The 24,127-nt window shown below is 29.7% G+C and overlaps 1 protein-coding gene across 2 annotated transcripts in view; it reads left to right on the top strand.

The window, feature by feature from the left end:
• Positions 1-24,127, top strand: part of Cbp53E (Calbindin 53E) — a 579,284-nt gene that overhangs the window by 149,406 nt on the left and 405,751 nt on the right. Inside the window, exon 3 of one of the 2 annotated variants that reach the window (XM_072523347.1) lies at positions 20,183-20,204. The exons of the other annotated variant lie outside the window; for it this stretch is intronic. The gene's annotated coding sequence lies outside the window, so the exon portion shown is untranslated. The remainder of the gene's footprint in view (positions 1-20,182; positions 20,205-24,127) is intronic. 2 annotated transcript variants of the gene reach the window in all.

Here is a 24,127-nt window from a genome sequence, read left to right as displayed (position 1 = left end):
TAATCAATCTGATTTCTTTTATTCCTTTCCACAGAATTCTTGTGATGTCCAGCCAGGTGTACAATTTCCTTGGGTATAGCTTAAACGAGGTGTTCATTATTACTAATTTATTTGCTTTCGCAAAAATCTCCAATGTATCTCGCCGATCGTTCCGGTTTCCTAATCCAAATGGTCTAACTGCAGATAATGTTTTGCTGTCCCCAACTTTGCTGGGTTAAAGTCACCCATAACAATTATTAGGTTTTACTTTTTCAACCTTTACATGACTTAATTAATGCTTCTTTCTCTGTTCCTTCTGATGTGGGTGCATACACTTGAATTATATTGATGTCGATTGGTCTTGCTTTCAGTTGTATGAGCATCATTCTTGCTGAGATTGCGGTGAATTTGTCAACAGATTTTGCCACTTCTTTTGTTAATATAATGCCGACACTAATGCATGTTTGCCTTTATCTGTTCCATAATAGTGAACGCGGTGTTCTCCGATATTTGCGGTTCCTGAACCTGGCCACTGCATTTCGCTTATTTCCAGAACATTTAATTTTATGTGTGCCAGTTATTTCATGTGCCGATTCTGATGTCTTCTTGGCATTTTACTCTTTTTCTTAAACTCGTTTTGATACTTGTAACTGCTCCTCCTGGAGACCCGATTAAGGTTTTTACTCCGGAATTGAATTTCGCTGCAAGCATAGCCATTTAATCCTACCAGGACTTATCCAATCCGGGTCTTTAATGAGGTGTCTTGTTCCAATCTTTCTTTCTCATCTCTATGCAGTTGACAGCTTCCACGGTTCTTCTACCTTGGAAGCCAGTTTTTCAACTCCAGAACAAAGGAGTGCACTACCGTTTACTAGCTCCTCCACCCGAAGCTGTTGGCCAGTAAACAGGGGATTGCTTATACCGAAAATCGCTCCTTGCAATTTTCGCCATATCTGGCTACACTACACCTACGCTATATCTCCTGTCTATGACGCTCGATGTGGTCGTTCCAATAAAAGGTGCTACTTCTATAACACAACTTTACCTTTCTTAGGATCATTTCAATATTGTGTCAAGATCGTATTAAAGAACATGTTGGTTAATAATGTGAATTAAATATGATTTTGTATCATCAGCGTTAATAAAAACCTTACTGTGTACAATGAGTGATTGATCACTAGTGTAGATACAGAGGAGTAGTGGTCCAAGGACGGATCTATACTGATCTGCTCTCGACTGGTTTATATAGTAAATAGACTTCCCAATGGGAACTCTAAAGTATCTGCGGATAGAAACTTTTGACTCTAAATATTTAACTTTTCGCAGATACCACAGTGATCCAATTTAGCTAGTAAACAAGCAAGAAACAGTGAAACCGCGAGTGATGTGCGAAATGTAGTGCTAAATGACTTAAAATCGTTTGTTAAATTAAAGTTCGAATTTGTGGCAAAACCAGTGGAATAATTCAACTTCAAAACTTCCCGACGTAAAAACATATGTAAAATCGTGGAAATATCAAATTTCCAATAAAGCATCAAGTCGTTATTATTCGACTTCGTCTTGGACATACCCGACTTACCCATGGGCATATAATAGGCAACACTAATTCTACTTTATGTGACAATTGTAATGTTCCACTCAGTGTTAAGCATGTCCTTGTGAAGTGTCCAAGATACCAGTTGCAGGGACAGACCAACCATATCATCGGATCAACAAGTGAAATCTTGGGAGAAAAATATAAAATTGAACAATTGGCAAAATTCCTTAAAGACATTAATATACTTAAACAATATTTAATAGCTATAAGTAAATTATCTTATGTATGTAAATGTATATATATATATATATATATATATACATGTACATCGCTAATAATCTCAGAGGTTGATAATTAAAATAATAAAAATAATAATTTAGCTAGTAATCAACGTTAGGGAAAACGATCAAAAGAAGTCTAAGTAGACTACATTAACAGGATACTCATTGCTTTAAGAAGACGACCAATCGTTTACCTAATGAAGTAAGTCTATGATCGTTGACCGATATGCTGTTGGTAAGGGATAATATTTTGTTAAAGGAGAAACTCAGTCGTAGCTTCCAAAATAATGGATTCTATGACCTTTTTGACAATAAGAACCAGGCTTATTTGACAATAATTATTGCAATCACGTTTATTTTTTCTTATGAGTATAGGAGTAACCGAAGCCAATTTCCAGAAAAAGAAGAGGGAACTATGATAAAAGAAGCATTCATTATAAGTAATATAAGGATGCCTGCAGATTCTCCACATTGTTTAAGGAAAAACGAGGTTAGTCGGTCCAGTCCAGGCGATGAATTATTGCCCTATTTCCATAAATGGTGTTTAATTGTCTCCGGCATGAAAGACATATTATCAGAAGTTGCAAGGAGACGTGGACATATTATTTGAGGAATGGTATCACTAGGTTTATTTGTAAAAACATGAGATAAAAATAAAGATATACGTTCCGAAGATTCATTATTAGAAGAACATAAAGACCTCTCAGCTTTATGAGTTAATGCTCTAGAGAATTTAAGAGATAAATATGTGCAAATGTATCGATAGATTTTTACTATTATCACTTGCTATGATACATGCTAATCCAAGGTTTTATTCGATTTCTGTATAGTTGCCCTTCGGTTGTACGACAAAAAAAAGGTTGTAATAGCTGTGCGAAGAAAAAAGTCCCACATTAATGGTGGATCTTAGCGATTACGAAAAATATATTGCCAACCTATTTGGGATAAAATAGAATTAAAATTAAAGAAATCAGTGATGGCATACGTTAGGAAATTATTTTTGCAAGGTGTTGTTATGCTTAATTTAATGTGAGCAGTAATAAGCGAGTGGTCAGAAAGACCCACAGCAGAGGACACTTCAGCTGTAAAAATTAACTAATCGTAATTTGTCAAAAATAAGTCTCCTATTGTAGCATGATTGTTGGGTCTAAAACTTGTAGGTCCAGTTATCAGTTGTAATAAATTTGAGTTCATGATAAGTTTTTAGATAAATTTTGTGAAGTGATAGTACCAGGAAATAATGGGCCGGCTAATCTCTGAAAAATTGAAATCTCCAACAACACTGGAATTTTCAGAGGATGATAATCCCTTAATTTTGTCAATACGCATAGTAATCTGCATAAGTACTGTATCCGGAGGTCGACATTATGCAAACTATATTAAATGTAAAAGAGTTATTCTTAATAAGCAACTAAATACTATTTATAGCCGGATATTTTATTATTTTTGTTACTAATGGAAAAAGCATTAATAATTTTATTTTCTAAATAAATGCAATAGCAATGCAAATTTGGACAAAAAAATTTAGATTCGTATACATAAGAAGCCAATCCGTAAATTTTGGTGGAAGAGAATTATGAACGAAATCTCATTATCTTTGAACAGCCAATTACATATTTGATCGTAAGATCAAATAATATGTAAATGGTTATTTTATATAAAATATCAATCGTTTGTATTAAATAATTTGACTGTGATATACTAAGTTCAAGAGGAAATCTTTTTGCGATAAATGCAAATATTGAAGACAGTGTAACAATAGGGATAGGGCTTCAATTTCTAAAATTTATTCAATGTAAAAAAATGTAAAGTGGTTTATACACAACACCCTATCGCTTATCCGGCATAACTTTGACTTGAATAGTCGTGACACTGTACGTTTAGGAATATAAGTCGAAAATTTGAGTTATATACAATGTTGACCAAATTTAAGTATTAAATAATATTTTATATTATTTAGTACAAAAATATACTTTGAACTAAAGTTTATAGTATATATAAAAATTTAGGTAATAACTTACTCTCATAGATAATCACTTACTTACCGATTGTAAACTATAAACTTAATATTCTGTGCTTATATTACTTCTGTACTAGTAAAAACTTAAATTTTTTCTCATCTACTATAATTTTGTTAAATTTACTACAATTTTACGGCCTTGGTACAATAATGTCACTCTCCAAGGTTGCTAATACTGCGGACTAAAGACGTTTCTTGCACCAACAAGGAATAATAAAGAATAACTAGAAAACTAGTTAAATCCAATTTAATAAATTGGGCTAAAATAAGGGTGTATGTCGCTTGAAAGAAAGTAACATTTAACATTCGCAATGTTCAAATGGCGGTGCTACTACAAACCAATATGAATAATTATCATTGTTAGATTAATTGTCCAACTATCTATTAATCTTTCTATAATACGATACAATTTCCGATTTGGACAATACTTTCACGATGCCTTGATGAAACGCACCGATATTATATTTGGTGACATTTTAATTTGCTTAAACGCATCTTGAATACGCCTGTTGTTACAACTTGCTCAATATTATTATTACATAATTACATTAATAAATATTATTTTAGTTTTTATATTAGAAAACGAATTTATAAAACATAAGTGCGAAGTATTATGACACATGGGGCTGAAAATTGGATCATAAACAAGAAAAAGAGCAGTAAGATAGTAGCAACAGAGATGGAATGCCTGCGAAGATGCTGCAGAGTAACAGGAATGGATAGGAGAAGTAATGACGAAATAAAGCAAAGAACGTCAATAGAAACAGACATACTAACATACATAGAACAAAAAAGACTAAAGTGGTATGGACACGTAAGAAGAACTAGCGACAGCAGATGGATAAAGAGAATAACCGAATGGAGCTCCATAGGAAGGAGGAAAAGGAGACGACCCTGAAAATCCTGGAGGAACGAAGTAGACGACGCCATGAGTAAGAGAGGCCTAAACAATGGAGAATGGGACAACAAAGAGAGATGGAAACGGTTGAGCGAGGAAAGGCAGTGAATACTGTAGAATCCCTAAATATATATATATATATATATTGTGACGATTGGGGTTTATAGAAAATAATTTATAAGTTATATACTACATAATATTAGATATAAAAAAGATATTTGGTTGTTTTAAATAAGTTATATACTAGAGAATTTAATAAAAATATATTTATGTGAGGGCATTTTTAATAAATTAGCATATAATAATTATAAAAAGTTGTATTTTAATATTGTAAATATATATAAGTGAGCCATGTGCTTAGGCAACCAAAAATACTCTCGGAGATTGACAGATATTTATACTCTGAAGTGACGTTTAAGAATATTTACGAATATAAGTGGGTTATAATAATATATTGTTTGAAATGTGTATTTTATTAAATTAGAATGTTAAGTTACTAATTTAATTATATATTCTGATCTGAAAAGCCTAAATGTAAACAAAATTATTAATAGAAAAGAATGGAATTCTCTGGATCTCCGGAGATGGCCATGTTTGCGAAATGGTTTGTTCCAGAAAATTCATACAAGTATGAAATAGAACAAATTGGAACATGATCTCTTATGAGATGGTTCTAGAATGTCCAAAAGATATAAATACCCGTGATTTGGATTCAAGATGGCAGTTTTTGAAAGTTTTTAGTCAGAAAAGTTGTAGATAGTGCAGTCAGAAGAGTTTTTGGCAGTTTAGGAAGTTTTTAGTCAGAAGTCAGGCCAGTTTATTATGAAAGTTAGTACCTAGATACATTTAGTTAATGAATAGTGAAGTAAATTGTTCAGAATTTTCAAGAAGTCAGTCAGAAAAGTTTAGTAAGAAATATGAAAGTTAGTTGGAGTCAGTGAATCAGGTACAAATAGTCAAATTGTTTAATATAGTGAGTTAAATGAAGATTAAAAATTATGCATATATTTAATGCACATTTATAATTATACACAAATAATTATTGAAGATAAAAAAAGGTATATTGGAAGAAATTAAATTATATTATGGTTGGAGATTAGTATAAATCAACTTATAATAATTGGATATTGGTATATTGAAAAGAAGAATAAATATAAATGCTGTTTGCTGGTTTGGTTGGTGGTGTATAGATGCTGGTGAAGAAAAATATATCTTAAATTGGTAGAAGCTGATAATTGAAAAAAGTAATTTCACAAAAAACAAGGATAACCGAAGTACGAAGACTTTCAGTGGTGATTAGAATATATTTAGAGGAAAATAGTTCATTTAGGCATTCAGTGAAAGAAAGGTACAAAATTTTGTTAATATAATTTAGTTAGTGTCATAACAATTTCAATTTTGAAGATAGTTTGTTTAAATTTTAGATTGTCTATAGAATTTAATTAGTTTTATAAGAATATCAGTTTAAAGATAGTTTATTTTAAATTTACATTGACTAGGTTAGATATATATGTGTGTTTCATAATAGTTATAATAAAGATAATTTTAAAAAGTACTTACAAGCTAATTCTTTGAGAACCGCGATAAAAACCCTATATATTATATTATTAAAAATACTCATTGCTCATAATTAAAAAAAAAAATACATCATAACAATTTGGCACCCAACGCGGTGGCTCTCTATATTTAAAAGAATTAGTTTGGGAAGATAAGTGCTCTCATATAATTAAATTAATTATCAGTAGAAAGGAAAAATTATAGATTTTATTTTTAATTATATTTGAACAAGTAAAGTCTCAAAATGTCTCAAGGAAAGAAAGGTATAAGAAGCAAAAAGAATGAAGAAGATGTGGAAGTAGAAACACAACCTATACAAGAGGAGAGTTTAGTTCAAGTTCCACAAGATACTGCAGAAATGAATCCAGAAAGAGAGGAAAATGTCAATATGGCAGCTTTGATGTCATTAATGATGCAGATGAACAAGACAATGGAAGAGAATTCAAAAGAAATCAAAGCAGACATGAAAAAAATGGAACAGAAAATGGAAGAGAATATAAAAAAAATGGAAGAGAATTCAAAAGAAGTCAAAGAAGACATGAAAAAAATGGAACAGAAATTGGAAGAGAATTATAGAAAATTAGAAAAGAAAATAGAAGATAATAATAATAAAATTGTAAAACAAATGGATAAAAAACTTGAAGCTGCAGAGAAAAAAGTTGCAAATGAGATAAAAAGTATACGGAATGACTACAAGAAAAGGATAGACAATGAGAGGACAGAAGTAAAGAGGATTATTCAAGATAATAAGATAGATATAGAACAGAAAATAGAGTTACAGAAATGTAACTTAGAAGTAAAAATTAACGAAGACAGGAGAAACACAGAAGAAAAATTAGACGATATACAACAAAATATCCAAATAAATTGTAATCAAATAAGAAATGTGGAACAGAGAATAGATGATATTTCACAAATGAGAGACATAGGGAGACCTTACTTAAATTTAACAAATGAGACTGGGATTAAATTCTCTGGTAATATAAAAAATTTGCATCCTAGAGTATACATAAATAGTTTAAAACATAAATTAAGATTTGTGAATAATATTAATGATATTAAAGATTATATTAGAATGACATTAAATGACAATGCAGCAACTTGGTTTGCTAGTATTGAAAATGATTTAGATAACTTTCAAATATTTGAAAATAAATTTTTAAATTATTATTGGGGTGAATTAGAGCAAGCAAAGTTTAGAGAAATTCTATATTTTGGAAAGTATAATCAAAATTTAAAATCAAATATGGTAGATTATGCATTGAAATTGATAACAGTTGCAAAATATTTAGAACCACCACTTAGAGAGGATGAAACAGTCTTAAATGTATCTAGACATTTTGATGCTGATGTTGTGCAAACCGTAACTGTACAAAATATTCAAACAATAGATAGTTTTATTAATTTTATTCAAAGAATACAAAGAGGCAATATGACAAGTAATAATAACAACAGAAAAAACAATAATAACTTTCAATATAATAAAAATGATATTCAACAATATAGACAATCATATAACATTAATACTAGGTATGGTAATAATTTACAAAATTTTAATAATAATAACAGTAATCCAAATAGACAGAACTTTAATAATAATACTAGTTATAATAGACAAAATTTTAATAATAATACTAATTATAATAGACAACATTTTAATAACAGTACTAATAATAATAGACAAGATTTTAACAATAGAAGAAATACAGAGCGACCTAACTATAACAGACAGGTAAATTGTGTTCGAAGGAATAGGAGCTGCGAAGACAGGGAACGAAATCGTACAAGGCAAGAAAATGTGAGTAGAAGTCATAGTAGGGAAAGACATAGTACATCAGATCCAAGTGGTCAGATACAATCTGACAATTCTAATAATCAAAATTTTGTGCAGTAAACTTTCTGAATTACAAGTTAGGCCATTGCTATTATGAAAAACCTTCTGAATTTATTTCTTTAGATGAAGAGAAAATTATTGAATCTATTAATTTAATTTATATAAATGCTTTGGCCAAAAATAAAATGATTAAAATTATGATAGATACTGGTTCAGAAAGTACTTTAGTCTCGGAGAATTTTATTTTTAATACATTAAAACTATCAGATATAATAAAGATTCCAAAAATTAAAATTATGGGTGCAAATAATAAGAAGTTGGGTGAAATTGATAAACTAGCCAATTTTAAAATTAATATTCTTAATAAAGAAATTAATATGCAAGGATTTATTGTCAAGGATTTATGTGTTGATATATTAATGGGAAATGATGAATTGGAAAAGAAGAAAGTAAAGATAGATTTTGAAGAAAGAATGGTAACTTTGGAAGGGCAAATAATTAAATTTATGCAGAAAGATGAGGTAGAAGAAGGAATAAGAGTTGATAGGATATTATTAAAAGAAAATAATGATGTTTATGAAGAAGAAATGTATTTTGATGATAGGGAAATGTCCCAAAAGAATGTAAAGAATAATTATTGTAGTGAATATTTAAGGAATGGAAATTTTAAGCAGATGGATGCCTACGAGGCGGAGTGCGTAAAATTGGAAGCAAGGAATAATGAGTACATAATGAAGAATAATTTTATTTGTAAAGAAGAAGATATAATGAAAGTTTTAAATTGCCCTGAAGAATATAAATCAATAGTCATTTCCATATTGCAGCAACACAGGGGACTTGTCAATAAAGAAAATAGAATTGCACAAAATTATATCCATAGTATAAAAGTTAAAGAAGAAAAAGATTTTAAAACAAAATCATACCCAATACCATATAAATACAGAGAAGAAGTAAACAAAACAATTAATAATATGTTAGAAGATGGGATCATTGAGAAGGCAGACACACGTTTTATTAACCCCATAGTAGTAGTACGAAAAAGATCAGGTGAAATCAGGTTATGTTTGGATGCAAGGAATATTAACAAGATTACTGAAAAGCAATTTGAAGCACCAATGAGTATAGATGGAATATTAGGAAGAATTACAGGAATGTCATTTTTCACTAAAATCGATTTACAGCATAGTTTCTGGTTAATACCTCTAGAAAGAAAAAGTAGACAGTATACAGGATTTCAGATAGATGGAGTAGTATATCAATTCAAAGTAGTACCATTTGGACTTCAATCATCTTGCAGTGCTCTATGTAGATGTCTTCATGATATTTTGGATCAATATGAACATTTTGTAATTCACTACATTGATGATATATTAATTTTTTCTAAAACGGCTGAAGATCATGAGAAACACCTAAAAATTATAATAAATAGATTAGACAAAGTTGGACTAAAAATAAAACAAGAAAAATGTACATTTTTTCAAAAAGAAGTAATATATCTAGGTTATAAACTTAACACTAAGGGAATCGAAATGGATCCAGAACGGACACAAGTCATTCAGGAATATAAAACACCACACAATTTAAGAACTTTAAGAGGATTTATTGGAATAATTAATTATTATAAAAGGATGATACCAGATCTAAGTATAAAAGAAATTCCATTACTTGAACTACTGAGAAAAGGTGTAAAATGGAGATGGGATCAGAGAAGAGAACTAGCATTCCAAGAAATTAAAAACATTTTTCTGTCAAATTTGAAAATATACTATCCTGACTACACACAGCCATTCATATTAAGAACAGATGCATCAATAGAGAGATTATCAGGGGTATTATTACAAATACATGATGGGGTCGAATAACCAATACAATTCATTTGAAGAATTACAAAGCCACATGAAAAGGGTTACTCAGTTTCAGAATTAGAACTAGCAAGTATAATACACTGTGTCACAAAATTAAAATTTTATTTGTTGGGTAATGAATTTACAATAGAAACAGATCACCAAGCTTTAACATCTATATTAAATAACAAATATGGAAACAGTAGAATACATCGGTGGAGTCTAATACTTAGTGAATACTGCTTTGAAATCAAATACATTTCTGGAAAATCCAATATAGTGGCAGATGCTTTATCAAGGTTAGAAAATACATCACAAAAAGGGCAGCGAACAATAAAAATTGGATTAAATCAATTAGTAGAAAGTACTGGATTATATTCTAAAGAAGAAATTATAAGAGATCAGATCAATTTGAGTGAAAAACAAAAAGTCATTAGGAAAGATGGAGTATATTATAAAATAATAAATGGCATAGAAGTATATGTAATAACTAGAACTTTAGCAAAGAAAATATTGAAAAATTTACATAACAATTATATGCATATTGGTTCAAGAAAGCTATGGATGCTATTTAGGGACAATTATTTTGCAAAGAATGACATAAGTATAGCAAAAGAAATTACTACCCAATGCCCAATATGTCAACTAAACAAAGAAAAGAATTTCAAAAACCAGAACACATATAAATCTAATGTTGTATATGAAAAACTAAATACAGTTTCCATGGATTTTATTTCAAATTTAGTTCTCAGTCCAACAGGAAAAAAGCATATACTAGTGATAGTTGATTTATATACAAAATTTATTAAACTATATCCCTGCTCCAGAACAAATGTTAAAACATTAAAATTATATGTTAATCAATTTTTCGAAGAAATAGGACCATTTAGAAATTGCATAATAGATAATGCTACATATTTTAACAACCAAAAATTTCGGACATTTTGTGAGAAAAAGGGAATCAACATTCATTTTACAAGTATCAGACATCCTCAGGCAAATCCTGCAGAAAGATATATTAAAGAAGTTATAAAATATTTAAGGATACTGTGCCAAAACCAACATGAAACTTGGCAGCAACATATACCACAAGTAGAATATTTTTTAAATAATACACATAATTTGAATACAGAGGAAGTACCAGAATATTTAATGTTTGGCCATATAGGAAACAGAAAGTGGATTAGTGAATATAATCAGGATATGTTAGAACAAGTAATGCAGAAAGTGAATAACCGAATTAGGAGGAAAGCTGAAAAATATATCAGAAGACAAAATCGAAATATAAAAAAACCAATCACATTTCAAAAAGGAGACCAAGTGTTAATTCGTTCACTTAGAAAAAGTAATGTTAAAGAAAACCGTTGTAAGAAACTACAACCAATGTTTGAAGGTCCATATACAATTGAAAATCAGAATGGACTAAATAGTTATGTGTTAATAGATGCAGAGAACAGACTAAGAGGCCTGTTTCATATCAATGACATCTTTAAGTATCATGAAGAGATTGAATAATATTTTCTATACCTTTAACACAAATATAATAACACTAATAACTTACCGATATATCCATTTTAATCAATAGACTTGATTTGTTAAATGGTAGATGGTAGATTTCATTATTTTGAATCAATTTGACATCATACTTGTTGAATTTTGTATATATGGAAATTAATTTGTACCCTAAAAATCATAATTTGGGGTTAGACACAAAATTGATACTATAATTGCTATAAAAATGTCTTTCTAATATAATAATAAAGTGGAAAAACTTACCAATTTATATTGATGAAAGTTATTTTGAATGGAAATAATTCCTAGATTTTGTTTATAAATAAACAGAACACAATATCCATTATATTTTAATTAAGGTTATATTTTATTCTCTCTATTTGACATGACAGTTTGACCATAGAATAGCCGAACTGAGATCCGTTGTTCTCTGCTTTGATATAGACAGCGAACAGGGATGTATTTAACACATTTAAAAAAAAAAAAAATTTGATTTATTAAATTTAATAAGGTATGAGAAAATTAATATTTAAAAAAATAATAAGTAAATTATTTATTTTAAATATTATTTTTGGGGTATTGTGACGATTGGGGTTTATAGAAAATAATTTATAAGTTATATACTACATAATATTAGATATAAAAAAGATATTTGGTTGTTTTAAATAAGTTATATACTAGAGAATTTAATAAAAATATATTTATGTGAGGGCATTTTTAATAAATTAGCATATAATAATTATAAAAAGTTGTATTTTAATATTGTAAATATATATAAGTGAGCCATGTGCTTAGGCAACCAAAAATACTCTCGGAGATTGACAGATATTTATACTCTGAAGTGACGTTTAAGAATATTTACGAATATAAGTGGGTTATAATAATATATTGTTTGAAATGTGTATTTTATTAAATTAGAATGTTAAGTTACTAATTTAATTATATATTCTGATCTGAAAAGCCTAAATGTAAACAAAATTATTAATAGAAAAGAATGGAATTCTCTGGATCTCCGGAGATGGCCATGTTTGCGAAATGGTTTGTTCCAGAAAATTCATACAAGTATGAAATAGAACAAATTGGAACATGATCTCTTATGAGATGGTTCTAGAATGTCCAAAAGATATAAATACCCGTGATTTGGATTCAAGATGGCAGTTTTTGAAAGTTTTTAGTCAGAAAAGTTGTAGATAGTGCAGTCAGAAGAGTTTTTGGCAGTTTAGGAAGTTTTTAGTCAGAAGTCAGGCCAGTTTATTATGAAAGTTAGTACCTAGATACATTTAGTTAATGAATAGTGAAGTAAATTGTTCAGAATTTTCAAGAAGTCAGTCAGAAAAGTTTAGTAAGAAATATGAAAGTTAGTTGGAGTCAGTGAATCAGGTACAAATAGTCAAATTGTTTAATATAGTGAGTTAAATGAAGATTAAAAATTATGCATATATTTAATGCACATTTATAATTATACACAAATAATTATTGAAGATAAAAAAAGGTATATTGGAAGAAATTAAATTATATTATGGTTGGAGATTAGTATAAATCAACTTATAATAATTGGATATTGGTATATTGAAAAGAAGAATAAATATAAATGCTGTTTGCTGGTTTGGTTGGTGGTGTATAGATGCTGGTGAAGAAAAATATATCTTAAATTGGTAGAAGCTGATAATTGAAAAAAGTAATTTCACAAAAAACAAGGATAACCGAAGTACGAAGACTTTCAGTGGTGATTAGAATATATTTAGTGGAAAATAGTTCATTTAGGCATTCAGTGAAAGAAAGGTACAAAATTTTGTTAATATAATTTAGTTAGTGTCATAACAATTTCAATTTTGAAGATAGTTTGTTTAAATTTTAGATTGTCTATAGAATTTAATTAGTTTTATAAGAATATCAGTTTAAAGATAGTTTATTTTAAATTTACATTGACTAGGTTAGATATATATGTGTGTTTCATAATAGTTATAATAAAGATAATTTTAAAAAGTACACAAGCTAATTCTTTGAGAACCGCGATAAAAACCCTATATATTATATTATTAAAAATACTCATTGCTCATCATTCAAACAAAAAAAACACATCATAACAATATATATATATATATATATATATATATATATATATATATATATATATATATATATATATATATGTATATATATATATATAAATATATATTGTTATGATGTATTGTTTGTGACTGATGAGCAATGAGTATTTTTAATAATAATATATATAGGGTTTTTATCGCGGTTCTCAAAGAATTAGTTTGTAAGTACTTTTTTAAATTATCTTTATTATATCTATTATGAAACACACATATATATCTAACCTAGCCAATGTAAATTTAAAATAAACTATCTTTAAATTAAAATTCTTATGAAACTAATTAAATTCTATAGACAATGTAAAATTTAAACAAACTATCTTCAAAATTGAAATTGTTATGACACTAACTAAATTATATTAACAAAATTTTGTACCTTTCTGTCACTGAATGCCTAAATGAACTGTTTTCCACTATATAGATTATAATCACCACTCAAATGTCTTCTTCTCAGCTTCGGTTATCCTTGTCTTTGTGAAATTACTTTTTCCAATTATCAGCTTCCACCAATTTAAGATATTTTTCTTCACAGCATTTATAAACCACCAAGCAAACCAGCAAACAGCATTTATTTTTATTCTTCTTTTCAATATATCAATATCCAATCACCAAAATATTATTTAATTTTAATATTCAATTAATACTTCTTCCATTATCATCATTTATACATAACATAATTTTTAATCTTCAATAATATTTTCTTTATACTGTTTCTTAATCTTGATTTAACTCACTATATTGAACAATTGTAACTGATTGACTGCCTCTAACTAATTTTCATACTAAAACTGGCCATCATAGTAACTGTAACTCATAACTGATTGACTAACTGAATGGACTGAATGGACTTTCTTACTAAACTGTCATCTTGAATCCAAATCACGGGTATTTATATCTTTTCAATCTTCCAGAACCATCTGGTAAGAAATCATGTTCGATTTATTCCATTAAACACATGTCTGAATTTTCTGGAAACAGTATATTATGTTCGATCCACAGACATAACCATTATTCCCGAATGTTCGACCGTAAACAAAGGTCAAATTCTGCATTCTGGAGAATTCGTTAATTTTCTATTGATAATTTTGTTGACATTTAGGCTTTTCAGATCAGAATAAACACTTAAATCAGTAAATATATATAAATTAAACATTTTAAACTAACATTATTATTATAACCCCACTTTATATTCCTAATTATTTAAAATGTCACTTGGAGAGTATGTATATCTGTCTGTCACTCACATGTATAGTTGGTTGCCTAGTCACATGGCTCACTTAAATATATCTACCACATTATAATTACTAAAATACAACTTTTTACAATTATTATATGCTAATTTCTTAAAAATGCCCTCACATAAATATATTTTTATAAAATTCTTTAGTATATAACTTATTAAAATAACCAAATTTAATATCTAATATTATCTGTAATATTATGTGTAAATTAATTTCTATAAACACCAATCATATCAATATATATATATATATATATATATATATATATATATATATATATATATATATATATATATATATATATATTAGAAAACGGAATATTTGATTTGTACCTCGTACAATTAGTAGATTCTACTTAGCGGAGTAGAAGACGAGATAGATAAAGATAAAGCTTATGTTTTATATTCGAATATATAATAAGATATTATTTAAATTTTGAAAGATTGCTGTTAAAGTATTGAATAATTTTTGTCCTCTACATTGCATCAAGTTGTTGCAAGATTTGGGTCAAAAATATAAAATTTATTGAAGCAAAATATAATCTTACCACTAATGTTGTAGCAGTATCAAAAGAATACAAAAACATGTCAGCAACTATATTGATGATAGTATGCTCTATACTCTTTTATTTGCTAGTATGTAATAAGTCCTAATATTGTAACGATGCTCTGATCGTTTAACGGCTATTTAAGGCGTGTGAATAGCGGAATTAGACAGTCTTGTAGCTAGCGCTCTAGGCTCCCTGACTCGCTGGTGTAGTGAACCTGCGAGCCATCCCGGACAGAGAGATTTCCGTATTGAGGATCATACTCTGTCCTTAACCAAGCGGAACCCATCGGTACTGTGTATTGAACATTACCGTGGATCTTCACAGAGCCAAGCCGGACAGAGAGATTTCCGTATTGAGGATCGTACTCTGTCCTTAGCCAAGCGGAACCCATCGGTATTGTGTATTGAACATTATCGTGGGTCTGCTATTTCATTTCTTTATTAGTAATAATTAGTTTCTTTTCTTCTATAGACGTTCGCCGGGGAATTAATTCATCGCGGGACCCAGACGGGAACGTAGAATTCATTTTATTTTTGTTTTATAAGTATACAACGTAGAATTCCTTTTTTATTTTTATTTATTGTATATATACTAAATAGATTTATTTTTATTTCAAACCTGTGTTTTACTGTCTGTCGCCCCGAAAGAGCTACCCATCACAATATTAAGACACATGTCATTATGTAAATAGAGCACTAGCTTTTGGACATAAAGCAAAGAGCTCTTTATACGCACAATACGCCGACTTCTATAAATCAAGTTAAAGAAATGTCTTTTCAACACGTACACACCAAGCAAATTTTACAAAGCAACCTGCCGATTTACTTAACAAAATAAAAGCCTACTGGACCACAATATTACAACGAAATGTAGTACATTCCATATAGTCTCCAAATTATTTATAATACAAAAGTTTGGTAAAATTATACAAAAAAAAAGACCGCAGTAATATCGAAATTACCCTTTTGTCGCATAATAAATATTTACTAGTGCCTGTATTAAAACTATCGATAAATTTACAACGCCATTAGAATTTTTTAATGATATTGATCTTTTATTACAACTTACGTACAACTGTATCATCTGCATAATTTATTATGTATACAAAGATAAAAACTATTACAAAATAGGTTTTGAATATTGATTTATATTTTAATGGTAACTATTATCGTTAACACGAAATATAAATCAAAATGATACAATGAGAATATTGTTTTTTATTAAAAAAATCGATCGATTCTTACAACGGACAAATTAAAATCTTAATCTCACTAATTTAGAAATAGGAATTAAATATAATACTTTCTGTGCTTACGTACTTAGCTGAAAATGCTGTAAGTAACGTGTGCCTAAGGATGGAGCTACTTTTTTTCATTACTGAACAATTTTTTTAATATAATATAAAGATTCGTCTGAATAAGGCGACTTAAAATTTAAGTTTCCTTAAACTTAAACAATTAAATAAACAAAAAAAAAAAGAAATAATTGCTTGCCATTATAGTCTAGTTGCAGATTAAAAACTTTTATAAAACCTTTTAAGCCTATTTGTAAACACAGATTTTGGCATTTATTTTCTTATTTCTCTTACCGACTCTATACTTTTCCATGACCTGTTCCTTATCGTTTTTTTTTTCCACTTATGCATTAAAGTGACCAATTAAGTACTTGAAGTGACTTTACAATATTAAACTTAACAGGATTCCGGGTTGAACCACGTCGATTATCACTGCGCCGAGCTTTCGACATCCTCTCTGATGTCTTCTTCAGGGTTTCCAAAGTCTCAGTCTCCCTAACCTCTAGACACTACTTTATTGTTCACCAATCAATATGGTCAATTGTTACATAAAATGAATTTCCATCAAGTAACGGTCGAATCCATCAATTATTTAAAAGAAGTCAGTACAGAACTTTTGAAAATATTGTTCTCAAGATTACTTTTAAAACGTAGACTTACGTTACAAAACATCTGGTTTTTAAATATGTGTTTACGATACAAAGTCTTCCCATTCAGTTAAAAACCAAGAACCTCAGCACAGCGGCACAAAAAGGGATACATCACGGCAAGACCAGATGGCTGAAAGACAACAGAGAAAACTAATACAAAAAGCGAGATATCATAGCCGTTTATCTCAAGGTATTTCATTCAGAATTAAATTATAGAATAAATAATATAGAACACAGTGTAAAAAATTAATAATCTAATTTGCGATACTATTAAACCCAATATCCAACATGAAGTTTTTCGAACCATAACTTTTTCAATAGATTTATAAATTTAACAGATACTAAATTTAGTAATAGCGAGATACAACTTTTAGATAAAGAAGTTAACTCAGAGTTGTCGTTTTAACTGACAAGAACCACGTGTTCTTGAAGCAAACACCGAGCAGGGAGACATGTAGCCCCTTAAGTATTAAATTTTATCCAATGTCATCGACCTAGAGTCACCATATAATTTAATTTTGGAAAGATATAAACCCATATATGGATGTCATAGACACAAATTCATTGTTCGCATCAACTACGTAAGGCACTAAAGATGATTTAATTAGATCGAAAACGTTATGCTACTGTATAAATTTTGACGACACTTTTTTAACTATATGTTTTTATATACCTAAATACAATGGTAAAGTGTTTTAACTTCTGTATGTTTTTTCAAACGATGGTATACAGCCAACTACTGGGATTTTCCCATTAATTTATATATATATATATATATATATATATATATATATATATATATATATATATTACTAATAAAAATCTTAAGCAGGTTTTTTATTGTTGTTGACTTTTTAGGCTACCGTTTCGAGTCTTGCAATATATGCCCTATTATCAGGGCACAGTACATAGTTCGTTGTTCTAACAAAAACTATGTGATATCAGATACAAGAAAGGTCTTCTAGTTTAGATACTTCTGTAGCTCATTACCACCCTCAAGGGACCCATTTATGCAAATATGGAAATACTTATTTCTGTATTGTATGTGACTAAGCCATATGTATGTAGTAGAAAGTTTTCTCCTTACAAATTTAAAATTATATATTTAGTTTTGGTTAAACTTGTCAATTGTAGTTATTGGAGTAAAATGTTTAATTGTTAAAATATAATGATATGAAATACATTGAATTCACAAACATAATTTGTTAAAATATTATTTTTTCTTTCTGTGGGTGATCTTTATAAGGCTGATTTTATGTTAATATGTGATATTTTTATGGTTATGTGATTATTTGATCATTTTCATAGACGTTAATATAAATGGACTGACTGCTGCCATAGAGCTGCCATAAAGCAAAGCAGTCCCTGCACCTCTTTCTAATGGTCCGGGTTTATCGACCATATAACCTTCTCATTGGTCATTTGGGTCACGTGATCTATAAACCTGACAAATTAGAAAGAGATGCAGGGACTGCTTTGTGTCAGTTTTCTCTGTCGCACGTAACGCGAGTAACGCGACTGTATTGTAGCAGTCTGTCTATTTGTATTATATGTCTATAGATAATTTATGACGGCTGAAATAACAGTTAAGGGTTAAATAACAATACTTAAAATCGTAGTTAAATATAAATATATATTAACCAATTACTGTGACGTTTACAAAAATGTAACTAACATTGCAGATCGTCAGTTGGGGAACCTTTGGCCTGGTTCCAAGGCTAACCTGACAAACGACAAGTTTCAAGTAAAAAATCATATAATTTACTTAATTTAATATATTTTTAATACTTCTACATTTTCAAACATATATAATTGGAAATCGCTAGATATTTTATGTTTATTAAAAATTGTAACATTATGTGTATAAAATAAATTTCCATATTCTCGGTATGTAAAGGTGCGCCATCAAATAATGGTCATTATACCAGTTGCAATGTGCTACGAACGAATCAAAAAACCTTGCACTTAGTGTTACTCGATACTCTTTGTCGTAAAACTTCTTAGTAAATTATTTATCTATCATTATCTAATAGACTCTGACGTTAAAAATCTTTCTTGTATGAATGGCGCCTAGAACAACAAATAAGCAACAATAACTACATAATATTACTTCAAAATTAAATAAAAAAATTATTCTTGTTCTCGTAGTGCTCTTTTCTTTTCTGAAGGTCGGCAAAAATTATGATAAATCATTCTCTATTTATGTTTCTTTATCCTGTTTGGCTGTTAACGATCTGTCTCTAGTATTTTTAGAAGTCTTCTAAACTCCCACATCTCCAAGGATTTTAACCTTCTCATAGCAATTAGGTTTATTGCCAATGCGTCTGTCCCATATTAGAGAATAGAAAATACCGTTTTTACTAATCGATACTTATTATCAAGTAAAATTGTTGTAGTAGACAAAAGTTGTTTAATTTAAAAAAATGCAAATGTGGAGCATTTAGTATCATCTGCATATCTTATGTTGTTGATCATCCTTCCGTTAACTGTAACGCCTTCTTGGATATTTTCTAGTACGCTCTGGTACACTTCTTTAGAACAAAGATTCACGACAGGAGGTTACTTAATACACCCCTAGTCTACATGTCATGTTACGAATACTACTGGACAGGTTTCCGCCTATTATGTCTGGTTAGTAAGCAGATCAATAGGATAGGTATATTTTATTTGGTCAAGAGCCTTTTCCTAATCGATGAAACACATTAAAACATCCTTTTTGTATATTTTTATGTGTTTCATTGGTTAACAGTATATTTTTCATGCAGTTGTAAAGACATATGATTGATAATAGCTAAAGTTGTTTCAATAGAATCATGTAATTTTAAGTGTAGATATGTAGACATATCAGTGAACACTAAGAACGTATTTGTTTTTCAGATTGCTGATTGCAGATCTATTTGTAAGTATCATATTTATAAATTAAATTTTATTCCAAAATTTAAGTATTGAGTGCATTGTATAATCCACTTTACATTTTTTTACATTAAAGCATTTTTAGAAATTAAAGCACTATTGTTCACTGTCTTGCAGTCACTCACAATTTTTGCATTTATCGCAAAAAGTTTGTCACTTAAAATAAGTATGTCACAGTCAAATTCTATACAAACGATTGATATTTTATATAAAATAACCATTCACACATTATTTTACCTTACGATCAAATATGTAAAAGGCTGTCCGGAGATAATAAGATTTCGTTCATAATCTCTTCCACCAAAATTTACGAATTGGCTTCTCATGTATACGAATTTTAATTTTTTGTCCAAATTTAATAAATTTGTATGTAAAATTTTACACTTTCATATGTAACTTTTAAAACCTCTTATTATTCTTTTTATAGAAATGTAGCTTAGCTCTTTTATCTTCGATGCTATTGATTCGAGTAAACATTGATAATTTTGAGAGAGGAGTATGCATTAATTTAGCAACTAAAATTATTATCCACTTACTTATTACTAATCACGCTCATATTTTACATATATCTACAAGTGAAGAAGACATAGAAGATCTACAGATTGATGACAACGTAACAATCAAAGGAAAGGATAAATTCAAATACTTGGGGTTTATAATCACCAAAAATTCAACAACAGAGGAAGAAATTACAAAAAGATTAGGACAAACAAGAACAGCAATCCGACAATTTTACTCAGTATGGTGGGATAGACACCTAAATATGAAGACAAAAACACAGATTTATATAACATTATTGCGAAGTATTATGACATATAGGGCTGAAAATTGGATCATAAACAAGAAAAAAAGCAGTAAGATAGTAGCAACAGAGATGGAATGCCTGCGAAGATGCTGCAGAGTAATAAGAATGGATAGGAGAAGTAATGACGAAATAAAGCAAAGAACATCAATAGAAACAGACATACTAACATACATAGAACAAAAAAGACTAAAGTGGTATGGACATGTAAGAAAAATTAGTGACAGCAGATGGATGAAAAGAATAACCGAATGGAGCCCCATAGGAAGGAGAAAGAGAGGACGACCCCGAAAATCCTGGAGGAACGAAGTAGACGACGCCATGAGTAAGAGAGGTCTAAACGATGGAGAATGGGACAACAGAGAGAGATGGAAACGGTTGAGCGAGGGAAGGCAGTGAATAATGTAGAATCCCCATACCCGGATACAGTAATAACACAGAATAATGCTTATTGATAAACTTACGGAATTATCATACCTTAATAAAATCTTATTGTTTTTGGATATTTCGATTTACCAGGCATTAGCTGGCCCATTATTTCCAAAACTCATACCGTCGCTTCCAACGTTTTTGTTTAAAAGAGACGATAATATTCAGTATAGGAAAGGAATATAACAACACACTACCTTTCCTGGATGTTCTAATCACTAAAACAATACTGGATATGAGACTCAGGTGTATAAAAAACCATCACATACCAACACATATATAAACTACAAATTAAATCACTACATCAATATTAAAAAGGGAATCATTAAATCCTTATACGATAAAGCCAAAATTACTTGTTCTAACGAAAATTCGTTCTAAGAGGAGAAACATTTTTCACATCTACTTTATTAAAACATGATTATCCTTTATTGTTTATAAATAAGGAATTTTCAGAAATCGATCGAATATAACAGAACAACTTAGAACGGGATCCTACAGCATACGCAAGGAATATTACGAGCAAAATAACAATATAATACATAAAAGGATTATCAGAAAAACTTAAGACGATAGGAAATAAATCCAACATTACATTTTAACAATATTCAAAACAATAAACATATTAAGATCTATTTTAGCTAAAACTAATCCTAATAATGAAGAAGAAAGAACAAATAATTGTATTTATAAAATACTCATGTAAATGGGAGGAATCCTTTTTATTTGAGTAAAATAAGAAGACCATTAAATATTAAAATAAGGAAACATCAAAAAAATAGAATTTGATAGATCTCAAATATGTAAACACGCAAAGGAAAATGAAAAAAGCATTTAACGGAATGATTCAAGTATATTGCCAAAAGAAACAGATGGTGAAAAGAGAATAATCAAAGAAGCGGTCCTAATTATGCTAAATGAGACCAATTGCGTCGCCAATTCCTCGAGAGAATGCAGTAAGACCGGATTACCCATATCAAAAAGTCGATAAAAAAGAAAATACCACTAGTAATAAGTCACTAATATATCGAGGATACATCATTTATGTTTTTAGATAACATACATATAAAATTAGAGTTTGGAGTTTATTGAGAGTAAACTAAATGTAAGACCAATTACATACCATGTCGGGATAGTATTGTTGTGAATTTATTTAACTGTTATGTCTTTAATTTATAATGTCTTTATTAAAAGGTTCTTATTATATTGTTCTTATTTTAATTTATTAAAAAGCATGATAATTTATATAAGTTTATTAACCACTAATAATACATAATTTATTTTATACGAACTTCTTCTTCTTAAAGTGCTCTCTCCTCAATGGAGGTTGGCTACTACAATTTTAAAATCTTCTCTATCTTCAGCTGTTCTTATTAGCTGTTCAAAATTTAGCCCTGTCCATTGTCGGATGTTTCTGAGCCACGATAGTCTTTTCCTTCCTAGGCCTCTCTTTCCCTCGATTTTTCCTTTCACTATAAGTTGGGCATATTGGAACTTATTATTTCTCAGTATGTGGCCTAGGTATGATGTTTTTTAACTTTTACTGTGTTAAAAAGTTCTCTTTTCTTGCCTATTCTATGCAGCACTTCTTCGTTTGAGGTATGCGATGTCCATGACATTTTGAGCATTCTCCGGTAGATCCACATTTCAAAGGCCTCCAATTTATTTACGGTTGATGTTTTTAGGGTCCACGTTTCAACTGCATATAGAAGAGTCGACCAGACGTAGCATTTTGATAAACGTAGTCGAATTTCGAGTTTTATTCGAGAATCACAAAGCAGTTTTTTTATTTTTTCGAAAGATTTTCTGGCCTGTTCTATTCTCTATCTTATTTCTAGATCAGGATTTAGGCTGCTATTGATCCAACATCCCAGGTACTTAAATCTATTGACCTGTTCTAAAATGTGCCCATTTATTGTGCAAGGTTGAGGTACGTTTTGGTTTTTTCGGATTGACATCACTTTGGTTTTTTTAATGTTTATTTTCATACCAAATTGCTCACAGGTCGAGTTGGTCTTGTCGATGAGTCGTTGTAGACCTACGTCGGAATCCGCAATTAACACTGTATCATCGGCGTATCTGATACTGTTGATATTTACGCCATTCATCTTGACTCCATCCTTGGAATCCTCCAATGCTTCTTTCAATAGAAACTCGGAGTAAAGATTAAACAGCAGAGGCGACAGAACACATCCTTGTCTAACTCCCCTCCTAATTTCTACTTCTGCGGATGTGGAACCTTCGATCCTAACTCTGGCGTCTTGGTTCCAGTACAAGTTTTTTAAGAATTTGATGTCTTTTCCATCTAAACCGACTTCTTGCAAACGTTCTAATAGTAGGTCGTGTCTTACTCTATCAAATGCTTTTTCGAAGTCTATAAAGCATATAAATATATCTTTCTGTTGGTCGTAGCATTTTTGGGCGAGAACTAGTAAACTGAACAGGGCTTCTCTCGTTCCCATGCCGGCTCTGAATCTAAACTGATCGTCTCCGATGATTGTTTCGCACTTTCTATAGATACGATTACGTACGATTTTTAGTAGGACTTTAGTAGGACTAGTTTATACGAACGCTACAATTAAAATCGCGGGCGCGGGTCTTCAGATATTAACTAACCCTCTTCATAACAAAATTCCTCTATAAATATAAAGTCCTGTTATTCGAGAATGAAAGCAGCT

Source organism: Diabrotica undecimpunctata, chromosome 2, assembly GCF_040954645.1.
Source record: "Diabrotica undecimpunctata isolate CICGRU chromosome 2, icDiaUnde3, whole genome shotgun sequence".
Classification (NCBI taxonomy): Eukaryota; Metazoa; Arthropoda; class Insecta; order Coleoptera; family Chrysomelidae; genus Diabrotica; species Diabrotica undecimpunctata.
This window is presented reverse-complemented; position numbering and strand designations above follow the sequence as displayed.